Here is a 12,853-nt window from a genome sequence, read left to right on the forward strand (position 1 = left end):
AGTGGCGTTGCATCGCTGGATAGGCAACACGGTGGAATCCATTGCTCCTGCAAAAATCGCCACGTCACGCAGAGAATCCCCTTCCGCCCCTTGGTTCTCCGCAGAGCTGATGGCTGAAAAGCAATTGCAAAAGGCTGGAGCGCCTTTGGCGAGTAAATTATTGTGATTCAGCAAAAACTTGCTACAAAAAAGCTCTACATGGTCTCCATCAATCCATAAAAAAAGCTAAAAAACTATTCATTGTGAACTCCATTCAGCAAGCGGAGCAATCAAGCAAAGAAGTTTTTAAGATTGTTCAATCCTTTTTTAAACCTAGGGCTATTGAGACTGAAGTTACCCCGTCGGCGAGACTCTGTGAAGACATCTCGGACTTCTTTGACAAAAAAATTATGAAAGTCTATGATACCTTCACGAGCCCTGAGCCCACAGTTATGGCAGACATGACAAAGAATGAGCTGCCCTCCCTTTCCTTAGCTCAATTTCATCCCATCCCCCTCCTTGAAGCATTGAAGGAAATACAAAAATGCAAATCAGGGGCCCCTGATGACCCCTGCCCGCCTAAGCTTTGGAAAATGATGTCGGATGCAATTGTAGTACCACTCCTACATATATGGAATATGTCCATTGAAACAGGTACGTTTCCTGAGTGTTGGAAACATGCCACACTTCTCCCTCTGAAAAAGAAGCCCAATGGTGCTCCCGATGACCTAAGTAACCTCCGCCCAATCTCCTTACTAGCAGCCCCAGGTAAAATGCTCGAAAAGCTGATACAACGACAATTGAACAGCTTTATCGAGGAAAAAGGGATTCTACATGAAACACAGTCAGGTTTCAGGTCCGGTTTCAGTACCGAGACCGCCCTTATTGAGGTAGCTGAGTCGATCAGGTGGTCCTTAGATTCGGGGGCATCAGCTATGCTGGTGCTCCTGGATCTATCAGCCGCATTTGATACGGTGGATCACGGCAGAATGCTGCTTCGACTGAAGGACATAGGTCTGGAAGATAAGGCACTGAGCTGGCTCCACTCCTATCTCACAGATCGTTCCCAGAAAGTGGCATTGGGCACCTTCTCTTCGAAGCCAAAACATCTGTGGTGCGGTGTCCCTCAGGGGTCGGCACTCAGCCCTCTTCTTTTTAATATTTATTTAGCCCCACTTTTCACCCTGATTGCCAATTGGGGGGTCAAGGCGATTTCGTATGCAGATGATACGCAATTAGTCTTCCCCTATTTGGATGTGTCGGAGGCAGCTTTTAGCAAAATGAGGGGCTGCCTTCGAGATGTGGCCAGCTGGATGAACGCAAACAAATTAAAACTGAATGCAAGCAAAACGGAGGTAATATTCTTTGGTAAAAACACTCATCCTCCTTCAGACCTGTGGTGGCCTCCTGAAATGGGTCCACCACCATCCTCCGGAACCAATGCGAAGAATTTGGGAGTAAAATGGGACGAGAATCTCTCTTTTTCCTCTCACATACAGCAGGTCACTACTGAATGTCTCCACAAACTCAGAAATCTCCGTAGGTTCCTTTCTTTTCTACCAGAAGAGTGTCGCAAAATGGTAGTCCATGCGACAGTTACATCCAGATTGGACTACGCGAATGGCCTCTATCTTGGCCTGCCTAAATATCTGGTGCAACGCCTGCAGATCGTGCAGAATGCGGCTGCGAGACTGATAAAGCACATTCCTTTCAGACAGCATGTCTCTCCGCATCTGCGCGAACTGCATTGGCTCCCAGTGGCAAGTAGAATAAAATTTAAAGTTCTTACCTTGGCGTTTAGAGCACTAAAAGGGACCTGCCCTAATTACTTAAAAATTAGACTCCCCCGCTACCATCAGGAGAGGCACTTGCGTTCTAACTCCCTGCTTCAGCTACTCGTCCCACGAGCTAAAAAAGCCAGACTTGGGGGCAGGTCTTTTTCTGCCGGCACGGCGAAACTTTGGAACGCCCTGCCTTCTACCATCCAATCTGCTACGACAGAATCTAGCTTTAAGAAGCTTCTAAAGACCTGGCTCTTTATGCAGAAAACCTAAGCAATCCCCGTGCCTCCTGCTTCTCTGATTTGCTCACTTAGCGCCGGGACACCTCCTCGTGCGGTAGCTGTTCGCGCTTTACAAATATCAGTATTATTATTAGGCAGGGCATGCGGATTTGGAAGGCATTCCTGCAGGACTTCAATGGCAGGGTAGTGTGGCCCGGTCCGCCCACTACTTCCGCGGAGTTGGGCTTAATGACTGACGCCGTGGGTAGTGAGGGATTTGGTGCCATACTCGGTACTGAGTGGGTGGCACAGCGGTGGCCAGCATGGTGGGTGGAGACTGGCTTGACTGGTAACATTGGTTTCCTGGAACTGTTCCCCATCTGGGTGGCATTGACGGTATGGCCAGAACAACTGCGTAAGCAATCAGTGGTGTTCTGGTCAGAGAACATGACTGTCGTGGAATGCATCAATCAACAAGCTGCGCGGTGTAAAATGATTCTCCGTCTATTGAAAGAGATTGTTCTCATATGCATGAAGCTAAATATGCAATTTAGAGCCAAACATGTGCCAGGTGTTCTAAACCATGCTGCTGATGCACTTTCTCGCTTTAAGATGCAGGTTTTCAGGGCGCACCTCCCGACTGTGGCGGTCTTCGCCACCACCTTCCCAGAACTACTTTGGCACATTGGTGCCCCCAACTACCGGACCTCGTGGCAGCTAGCCTAACACCCAGGACCAGGAAAGCATATGAAGGGGCGTTTTGGGCATATTGTTCTTTCTTGGGAACGGAGTGGGCTGGGAAGTGGCACAACACGGGGGCACTCCTTCAGTACCTGGGTTTTTTAAAAGGGGAAGGACGTTCAGCGGTAGCAGCTAAGCGGCATGTGGCGGCAATCTCTTTCTTTGCCCAAATTGGCGACAAAGGGGATCCCACCAACAGCTTTACGGTTAGGAAGGCCTTGAAAGGTTGGCAAAGCCTCCAAGGGTCTGCCCCAGATACGAGACAGCCAACCGGGGTGGAGCTGCTGACATCTGTACTAGGGACCCTCCCCGTGATCTGCAACACCTCTTGGGAAGTGCTGTTGTTCACTTTCAACAACAGCGTTCGGCAAATCAAGGACCATCAGCAACGGATAAAGGATCACAAGTTGTGTGGATTGTTGGCCACTCGTATGTAAGGCGTCTGTCTAATCTTTTCATTACAGGAAATTATAAAGCCAGGGCACGGCAGGCCGGTTCTGAGATAGCTTTTCATGGGAAAGGGGGCCTCTGCTTCAGTCAGTTTAGGGGTATCATGTTAGACTTATTGAGAAAGGGGGGGCTCCTCCCAATATTATTATTCTGCACCTAGGGGGGAACGATCTGGCAAGCTTAGGAAGAAGGGGGTTGGTGGAAACCATAATCTCAGAAGTAGGTTGGTTAGCCAAGACATGCTAGGGATGCACTATCGGGTGGTCTCAGATGATACCCCGATTTCAATGGAGGGGAGGGGAATCTGTAAGAGCATTGAATCACTCCGCGAGGAGAATAAATAACAAAATAGAGAGGCTTTTCAGGGCTCCTTATCTACAGACCATCGCCCATGGGTGCATTAGGGGTGAGCCGTGCTTCTTAAAAGACGGTGTTCACGTGTCCAAAGTAGGCAATGAGGTTTTCTTAGAGAATATATTAGCTTGGTTGGGTGGCCTCCGAAACAGGGCATGAACTTCTAGTGAGCGCAGGGGGGGGGGGGTCCAGATAGTCGGTAAACTATGCTGGCCTGTGGCGGTAAGTTAATGATTGGTGAGCAGTAAATTTAAGGTCCTTAGAGGGCGGCGCCATTCTTGAATGGGGTCGTCCAAGTGGGAGGGACAAGTGGTCTCTCCTAGAACTCCTGGGGCAGTTAGGTGCGGGGGAGGAGGGAGTCACGCTTCCTCTAGGCTGGTTGGCCACCCCGCACGTGCACAACGGCGCCATTAAATGGTGCAGAACTGCAAGGGCCCCTTTTATGGAGATAATGTACAGAGCGTACGGGTGTAACCGGGGGGCGGGGGGGGAGGGGAGTACCCTCACGGTGAACGGGCCCTCTGCGCATGCGCACTCCGGCTGGAGGGCGTGGTTAAGTTGATAAGGATCTGACCAGTTAGTGACCTTGCTGTAGGCCCAATTAGGATACGCAGAAAATAAATACTGTAATGATTATTAAAGATATGTTAGATTTGTATAGGAAACCTTTGTATTAGAGTTATGTTAAGGTTAGCCATCTGACATCTGTACTTATCAATTGTAATCAATGTAATGTATATTTTCTGCGAAAGAATTATGTAAATATTGTAAAGTTTGATAAATGTTTATTAATCTTTGTTTAATAAATACGGCCGGGGGGTTTACGCTCCCCACATCCAAACTCCTCTCCTGTCACTTTCTGGGCCTGGGTAAGGGAGGAGGGAGTGTAGGTAGTACCTGGCCATATGAGAAAGGGGAGGGTGGGCTGCTCTTGTGCTCCGAGGAGGAGTGCAAGGCAGCCTCATCAGGGAATTGAGGCTACATGCTGGGGGAACAGTGCTGTTCTCTGCAATGCCTAAAATTACAGACAAAAGGCGTCCGTAAAAGGGATCATCATGGACAACAGACGTGAGATCCGAATTCCGGACGGTCAGTGAAATTTACGGACGGTTGGTCACCCTATTTGCTGCACAGCCTCACAAGGTGCTGAAGTGCATAACCCTTGACTACTCCTAGTACTCCTGGTGCACATCGAAAGCACGCTGTGACCCATGTTGCCCAGGTTGACCAACCGTCCGTAAATTTCACAGACCGTCCATTATTTTAGTATGATGCCTGTAAGGTGTCCATAATTTGGGGTCTCAAAATTACGGACGCCTTACAGACATCATACTAGAATAAAATTGGGTAATTTCAGGAAGGTATGCTGTTCCCCTGCGAGAGGCCCAATGAGTTTAAAAGTTTACTAAGGGCTTCTCGCACTTATCTTTAATCTGTAGACTGAGGCTGCTTGCATCAGCCACTCCCGGAACTTGCACAGACTGTGGACTGGCCCATTGTCATTCTGAGAGTGCAGACTATTATCACAGATAGAATGACAATGGGCCCTATTACAGTGACCGCATGTGGTGTGCCTTCTCCTGCACAAATCTTGATTGCAGAAAGGGCCTGATGTCCCTTTGCAAAGCTGCGCGCATGCTGAAAAACTGTGAAGCGCACGATTGTCTCAAGCTTATATAAACTTATTTTGACTTGTACTTATTTTAGTTGTCTATTTACTTATATACTTACTTTACTTATAGTGTGCACCTCCGTTGATATGTCTGTAAAACGTATGTTTTGTCCCGCAATTTGACCCTTTGTCCTGAATTTTTACACTGACCGTCCTGAATTTTCACCCATGCCAGTTGGTCACCATAATGTCGCCCTAGATACTTATTGTTCTGCTCACCTTCGCTCTGAGCGCTGCCCATGGGAGGTCTCTGCTCAGGAGTGAGCACATCTAAGGAGCAGCAGGAGAGTCCAGTGGATCCCAAGGAATCACCCCCCCCCCCCCCCCCCCCCGCCCCCAGTCTTGGCGGGTGCTGAGGACTGGAGTGCGCTGCACACGGGACAAAGTGTGCAGCACAGTCTCCATGAATGAATGAAAGTGTTATGTCCCAGGGCCAGTCCGGGCAATAGGGAACAGATAATAATGCCGACTGGCACATTAGGGAGCGGTGTACAGCGGGAGCAGAGGGGAGAAAGCAAAGTGAATGCTCCCTGCTCCAGTAGGAAGAAGGAGTGGTAGCCCTTTCCCAATACAGGACAACAGAGGTGTGAGGCCTAGGGACCGTATCATAAATCAGTTTCCGAGCCTCCTCCTCCCCTCCCCCCCCCCCGACAAAAACATCAGCAGTACATACTGTTTCTCCTAAAATGGCCCGTGCCTAACTATACGGCGATAGAAAGTGAACTTTGCATGAAATCAACACAATCTTAGAGGGGAGCAGTGGCCATCTTTGAATGGTGATATTTAGGTGGCCTTTTGCAACAAAACTAAGGGAGGGCTCGCCTTTCTCATCCAAATCAAGATAATGTTTCTAACTAATGATAAGGCAATGTGTCTAACCCATCTCTTGCTAAAGAATCCCCCCCCCAATACTATTTAGCCTGAAGACTTCAACATGAAGCCCCACTACTAATCGATGGGTCATGTTGACTGATCAGCAAACACCAGTTAGGACAAAAATATAGATTATAATCTTGCCTATAATATATTATGCTTATACCATTGTTATTCAGTTGCCCCCTGTCCTTTGTTTCATAGTAGAATATTGCCTATACTATGCTTGTACGGTTGTAATCTGTTCGCACCGCCCCCTTTCCCTTGTGTCTACTACTACTACCATAGCCCATGGTATTGACCTCTATGCCACCCGTTCTTCTATTTTCTCTATTCTTTCCTGTCTAATCTAGGTTACCCGAAGCTATGCCCTGCTGCCTCCTTATAATTCTCCACACTTCCACTTTGCTCCTGGCTCTCTTCTCACCTCCATTCTCACTGCTCCCCCACACTACCTCACAATAATGTCAACCAAGCGTGTAAAAGCTGGTGCCAACTACTACAAGATCATTTACCCTCCCAACCTTTCCAAAGCCTCTGAAAAAAGGTTTAAAACCAATACCCTCGATCAATTTCCTGATTCACTCTTTGTCAACCAACATCACAGCTGCCGATACGGGATACCCAAAACCAACCTCATCTTCTTCACTCACAACATTTCATCTTGGAATACCTTCTTCAACAACTCACTCAACTTAACATCTTCCTCCAGAATCCCTCACTGCTACCAGCTAAAAATCTCCCCTTCAGCTCACTTCAATGGCTCAATCACTATCTCCCTATATAACAACGGCAAAGTCATGATTCAAGCAAAAGACAAGTGTCTCTCTTTTTGATCACCTATTTCCTTCCCTGCTCTCGCCACCTGACTCTCCAATACCTCCTATCGCTCCCACTTCACATTTCCCTTTTCCACTCCATCGTGGTTCCAGAACCCCAGTCCCACAAGCGGAACATGCTTCTCTTTAGACCCACCCATTCCCAACTATCCCCCAGCCACCCCTCCTCCCAATCTCTCCAACCAGGACTTCACCCTCAACACCATGTACCAGCCTTTGGCCATTACTTTTCCTGGCCCCATTGCATCATCCTTGGATTGCAAAGAAACCTCCCGCCCAAACAGATTATTCACCCCCTTAACCAGACCTCATTTCCAACAGCCAGACCTCCCGGATCATATATAAATCTCTATGCCATCTGATCTTCCTCCTTTTCTCCCTCTTTGTCCACCTCCTTTTACACCCTGTCCTCCTTCCCTCTGCTCCCTCTCCTCTCCCCCTGAATCTTCCCCATATCCCTTACACCATTCCTCCCCACACCCTTTTTGCTTTACAACCACTCAATCATATACTACCCTATGACATCCTTCATCCTTGTTATGTTATGTTATGTTACCACAACTTGTAAAGCGCAACAGCTGCCCCAGCAAATGGGCGTCCCGGCGCTGACAGCAGAACAACTGACTTGTTTAGGTGGAACAGATATAGGACTACGGTGCAGGAAACAGGTGGGTTTTAATGGCCTTCCTGAATTCCAGGTAGTTGTTAAGGCCACGGATGTGAGCAGGGAATGAGTCCAGAGGAGAGCTGCCCTACTGCGAAAAGAGCAGCCTCCAGGACGGACTCTCCGTGTCCGGGGAACCACCACCAGGTGCTGCCCCAGTGAGAGGAGAAGTCGTGAGGGAACATATGGCGAGAGCTGGTTGGCCAGGATACTAGGGGTGGAAAATTTCAGGGCCTTAAAAGTGATGCAGAGAGCCTTGAATTCAATTTGCCTGGCCACAGGCAACCAGTGAAGTCGACGAATGGCATCTGACACTGGGCCGGCCATGCGCAAACCGAGAGGGGTTCTTGCCGCCGTGTTCTGTGCCCTTTGTAGCCTCAGAATTTCAGCCTTATTGGACCCCAGATACAGAGAGCAGGCATAGTCCAATCTTGACATAATTGATGCCTGAATGATCAACTGTTGTGTGGGTGCATCAAAGTACCCCAATAGGGGTCTAAGCACCCACAGTAGCCCGAAACAGGTCCCTGCCACCTTTTTGGTTTGAACTCTGAATCTAAGGAGCGAGTCCATCCACACCCCCAGATTTTTCACAACCTGCTTAGGAGGCGGGGGCGCTACCAAGGCTTGCGTGCCACCAGAGTTCACTCCACTGGCCATGGTCCTTCCCCACCAGCAATACCTCCGACTTGCTGGCATTCAGCTGGATACAGTTGGTGGTCATCCACTCGGCGACTGCCGCCAAATCGCCCTGGAACTTAAGGGCGTCCCGCTCGGCGTCGTTCGAGAGCGCCACCACCAACTGTGTATTGTCGGCGTAGGAGACCATGGTCAGTCCTCTGCTCTTAGCTACTGAAGCCAGGGGTGGGACGTAAAGATTAAATAACAGGGGGCTGAGAGAGGAACCCTGTTGCACCCCTTGTTTGATGGGGTGTTTGCCCGAGGCATAAGGGGGGGACTGTTGCCACAAACGACCTCTCACCAAGGAATGAGGAAAGCCACTCCAAGGCCAGACCAATAATTCCAGCCTCCTCTAGGCGACTCAACAGAATGGCATGGGACACCGTGTCAAACGCGGCACTGAGATCCAAAAGAATCAGTGCAGACATTCGCCCGGCGTCCAGTGCTGACCAGAGATGTTCTGTCACCGCCAGGGGAGCAGACTCCATGCTGTGACCTGGTCGAAAGCCATTCTGGGAGGGGTCCAGCATGTTGTTCATGCTCAAGAAGTCCGACAGGAGGAAGTTGACATATGCCTCCGGGATCTTTGCCGCCCAAGGGAGCAGGGAAATAGGGTGGTAGTTTTCTGGTTTAGCCCGGTCCAGAGAGGGTTTTTTTGAGCAGGGGTATCACAGTGGCCTGTTTCTAAGGTACTGGCCTTTTGGCAACACAGTGCCTCCTGCAAGTTGTTAGGTGCGGCTGAAAAAGACCTATAGATGTTGTCCACCTTCCTAACAAAGAAGGTCGCAAGGTCCTCACACTGCTCATTGGACTTGATAGTCGGCCCTGCTGCGGCCTGCTGAGATTTAAGGCTAGAGAGTATCGAGAATATGCTCTTCACCGGATTGTCACTCTCACGGATTTAATTGGCATAGAGTGCTGCTCATGCCAATTGAATGGCCTTGTGGTACCTCTTAATCGCCACCCAATAGATATCCTTCGAGGCGGCATTGAAGTCCCTTCTCCATATACGCTCCAGCCTCTTTCAGACCTTGTGCATATCAGCCAGCTCTCCTTTATACCATGGTCTAGATGTAGATTTGCGGTTCATAGACCATTTCTCAGGAATTAGGCTGGCTGATCCAGTCCGAGAACACCCTGTATGCCTCATTAGGGTCGTCCGGCCAACTCGGGCTAGTGATCAAGAGACAGGCGTAAAATTGGTTCCAGTTCAATTTATGCCATGGGCGTTTGAGGGAGGTCGTCTGATCCTCACTTCGTAAAGGAATTATACCCTGGAGTGACATAGGGACCAAAAAATGGTCTGTCCATCCCAAAGGGATGAGGGGGGGTGTGCACTGTGAGGGAGGGTATGTTCATGAAGACTGGGTCCAGCAGATGGCCGGCAATGTGCGTCGGACTTAAAACCTGTTGCACTAGCTGGCACGCCACAAGGTCAGCTACAAAATTGGCCACGTCAGTGTCTTCACAATTGTCCAGATGTAGGTTCAGATCCCCAGTGATGGTAAAGATTGCGGCGTTAACCGCCAGCATGCTGACCATCTCCGCGAGTGCTGCCCTAAAGTCTGTGGATAGCCCAGGGGGCCGGTATACTAGGAGCCCTCAAAAGCAACTACCTGAACAAGTCAAGTAAACAAGAACCTAACCAGGGAAAACAGATGGTGTCAGAAGTCAATTTGATCCTGAAGAACACCGATTGGAAAGAAAGGGAAGAATTATCTCTTTCTTGAGTCCCCTCACTCACCAGGGTTTCCCCACGGTGACATGCTTCATTATAGGGGTCCTCCCAGTCCTCTACGGACTGAGGCGTGCTACAACTTGCGAGGTTAAGTAGGGGCACTGAAATATTGTGACTATGTGTAGTGTAAGTGAAAATGTGAAAATGTGGTGGAGTGGGATAATTAAAATAATCAGCTAGTGGGCCAAGAATAAACTTTATTAGTGCTCTAAGCTGAAAAAATTAAAAACGGGGTAATATGCCAGGGGAACCTAACTATAATGGAAAGGTGTGCCTAGCATATGATCTGGTCAACTAGTTTCGAGCTTCCCCAGCTCTTCTTCAGGACTACACTGGGACCAGCCCAGTGTCGAGAAACTTGCCACTCCTAGTTAACCTGAATAAGGTGCAATAAGTGTGATGCCGTAATTATAAGGCATGCGTTTTAAAATACATACGTAATGTACGTCAGCAAATAGTCTGTAGGATATAAAACAAAAGTTAATAAGGAAAAATATTTGATAATAAGTACTGTAGTCAATATTAATTGTGAGCACACTACACCCAAGTGTTTGCACATTTTTTCTTTCTGATGTGCCGTTTTGTGATTTAAAATGAAGAGAAATAAAGTTATTCACTCCATGCCGGCGTTGTGCTAAAAAATAGTGAATCGAAATTCGTAATACTGACATGTCTGACATAACATACACACAAACATACAATAAACATAAAAGAAGACATAACATACTTAGTAACAAGCAACAATGTGCTTCATGGTCAACGGAGGGGGTGCGGCGATCTTGTACATCTAGGAGAGGATAGTAATTGAGATCGTTAGGGTAATGGCGTGCTCCGTAGTGAAGGTTCGCCCTACGGGGGAAAAGATAAGATCACCTCGTAGCGTACGGGTATGGAGATCTAACCCTTCAGTGAACACTTACTTGTACGTCGAACACCACACTCATGAATACCTAATAGGAGCCAAACCTCACGGACCGCATTCTGGTGTGTTTTTTTTACAAGTGAGCCTGCAAAAGAAAGCGAGAAGGGCTCCTGTGCCGGTTCGTGAGTTAGGGCCGCCATCTTGGATAGGGATCGGAAGCCAAGTGAATAAGGCAAAGAAATATTATTGGAATAGAATAACGATAAAAAGGTAGAGACTAATGTTGGTAATGCGCAATAGCCCTAAGAGGATAGTCACAGTTTGCCAAAAAAATTTTGGAGGTTGTGGCGGGGGCGAGATATTCGTTACCAGGGCGTTTTCCTTACTATGTTTTGTACAAGGGGAAATTTTCACAAAATACTGACAGTTAAACGTCGGTGACCAGTCAAACAAGTAATCAAAGGTAGTGATGTTTTCTAATAGCTAGGCGAATCCTTAGCTACTAGAGGAAAGTTAATTGACATAGTTTCACAGGGCACAAAAGGGTAGAGGAGGGGAGATGAACTTGGCTAATTAACCAAATTCACCAGAGAAAAAGGATATTCAAGAGAACTGGCTCCAGGGTATATCATCATTCAGACCCTTGTTGTCTGAACGTAGCTTAAAGACCCAGCGTTGTTCTTTTTCATGTAGTTGTTTTTCCATATTAGGGTGATTGTTGACATGCTCCAAGATGACCCAATTGAAGTCGTTTGGTGTGTGTCGTTTTTCCAGGAAATGGGTTGTCATCTTGGTGTTGTCGCGTTTACACCTGAAATTACTCCGGTGTTCAATCATTCGGGTGTTTACCTTCCTTGTGGTCATCCCTACGTAATGGAAACAAATCTGCATTACCACGTATAATATTGCATCAAACTTGGTTAGTAAAATAATCAAGAAACACTGGCGCATCCTGAATAGTGGAGGTTTGGACCTACAGAAACCTATGTTCAGCCACCGTAAAGCTAAAAATTTGAGGGACTTTCTTGTTCATACCCGTCCCACCTCGACAAAAACTACAGGCCCCCAACGTCTGCTCCATCCCCTACCTGAGGGCCATTTCCCGTGTGGTAACTGTAGTGTATGTCACCTCACCAAGGTGACCAAGACAGTGACCTGCAATAATGGAATGACATGGAACCTTCGGTCTTTCACTAACTGCAATACAACAGGGGTGGTTTACCTGATCACCTGCGTTTGCAATTTCCATTACGTAGGGATGACCACAAGGAAGGTAAACACCTGAATGATTGAACACCGGAGTAATTTCAGGTGTAAACGCGACAACACCAAGATGACAACCCATTTCCTGGAAAAACGACACACACCAAACGACTTCAATTGGGTCATCTTGGAACATGTCAACAATCACCCTAATATGAAAAACAACTACATGAAAAAGAACAACGCTGGGTCTTTAAGCTACGTTCAGACAACAAGGGTCTGAATGATGATATACCCTGGAGCCAGTTCTCTTGAATATCCTTTTTCTCTGGTGAATTTGGTTAATTAGCCAAGTTCATCTCCCCTCCTCTACACTTTTGTGCCCTGTGAAACTATGTCAATTAACTTTCCTCTAGTAGCTAAGGATTCGCCTAGCTATTAGAAAACATCACTACCTTTGATTACTTGTTTGACTGGTCACCGACGTTTAACTGTCAGTATTTTGTGAAAATTTCCCCTTGTACAAAACATAGTAAGGAAAACGCCCTGGTAACGAATATCTCGCCCCCGCCACACCTCCAAAACTTTTTTGGCAAACTGTGACTATCCGCTTAGGGCTATTGCGCATTACCAACATTAGTCTCTACCTTTTTATTGTTATTCTATTCCAATAATATTTCTTTGCCTTATTCACTTGGCTTCCGATCCCTATCCAAGATGGCGGCCCAAACTCACGAACCGGCACAGGAGCCCTTCTCGCTTTCTTTTGCAGGCTCACTTGTAAATAAAACAGCT

At 47.7% G+C, this 12,853-nt stretch overlaps 1 protein-coding gene across 11 annotated transcripts in view; it reads left to right on the forward strand.

Annotated features, from left to right (window-relative positions):
* The window catches only part of SPATA20 (spermatogenesis associated 20), a 2,191,885-nt gene that overhangs the window by 490,698 nt on the left and 1,688,334 nt on the right, over positions 1–12,853 (forward strand). The gene's annotated exons all lie outside the window — the stretch shown is intronic.

The sequence above is a fragment of the Triturus cristatus genome, chromosome 7, assembly GCF_964204655.1.
Source record: "Triturus cristatus chromosome 7, aTriCri1.1, whole genome shotgun sequence".
Lineage (NCBI taxonomy): Eukaryota > Metazoa > Chordata > Amphibia > Caudata > Salamandridae > Triturus > Triturus cristatus.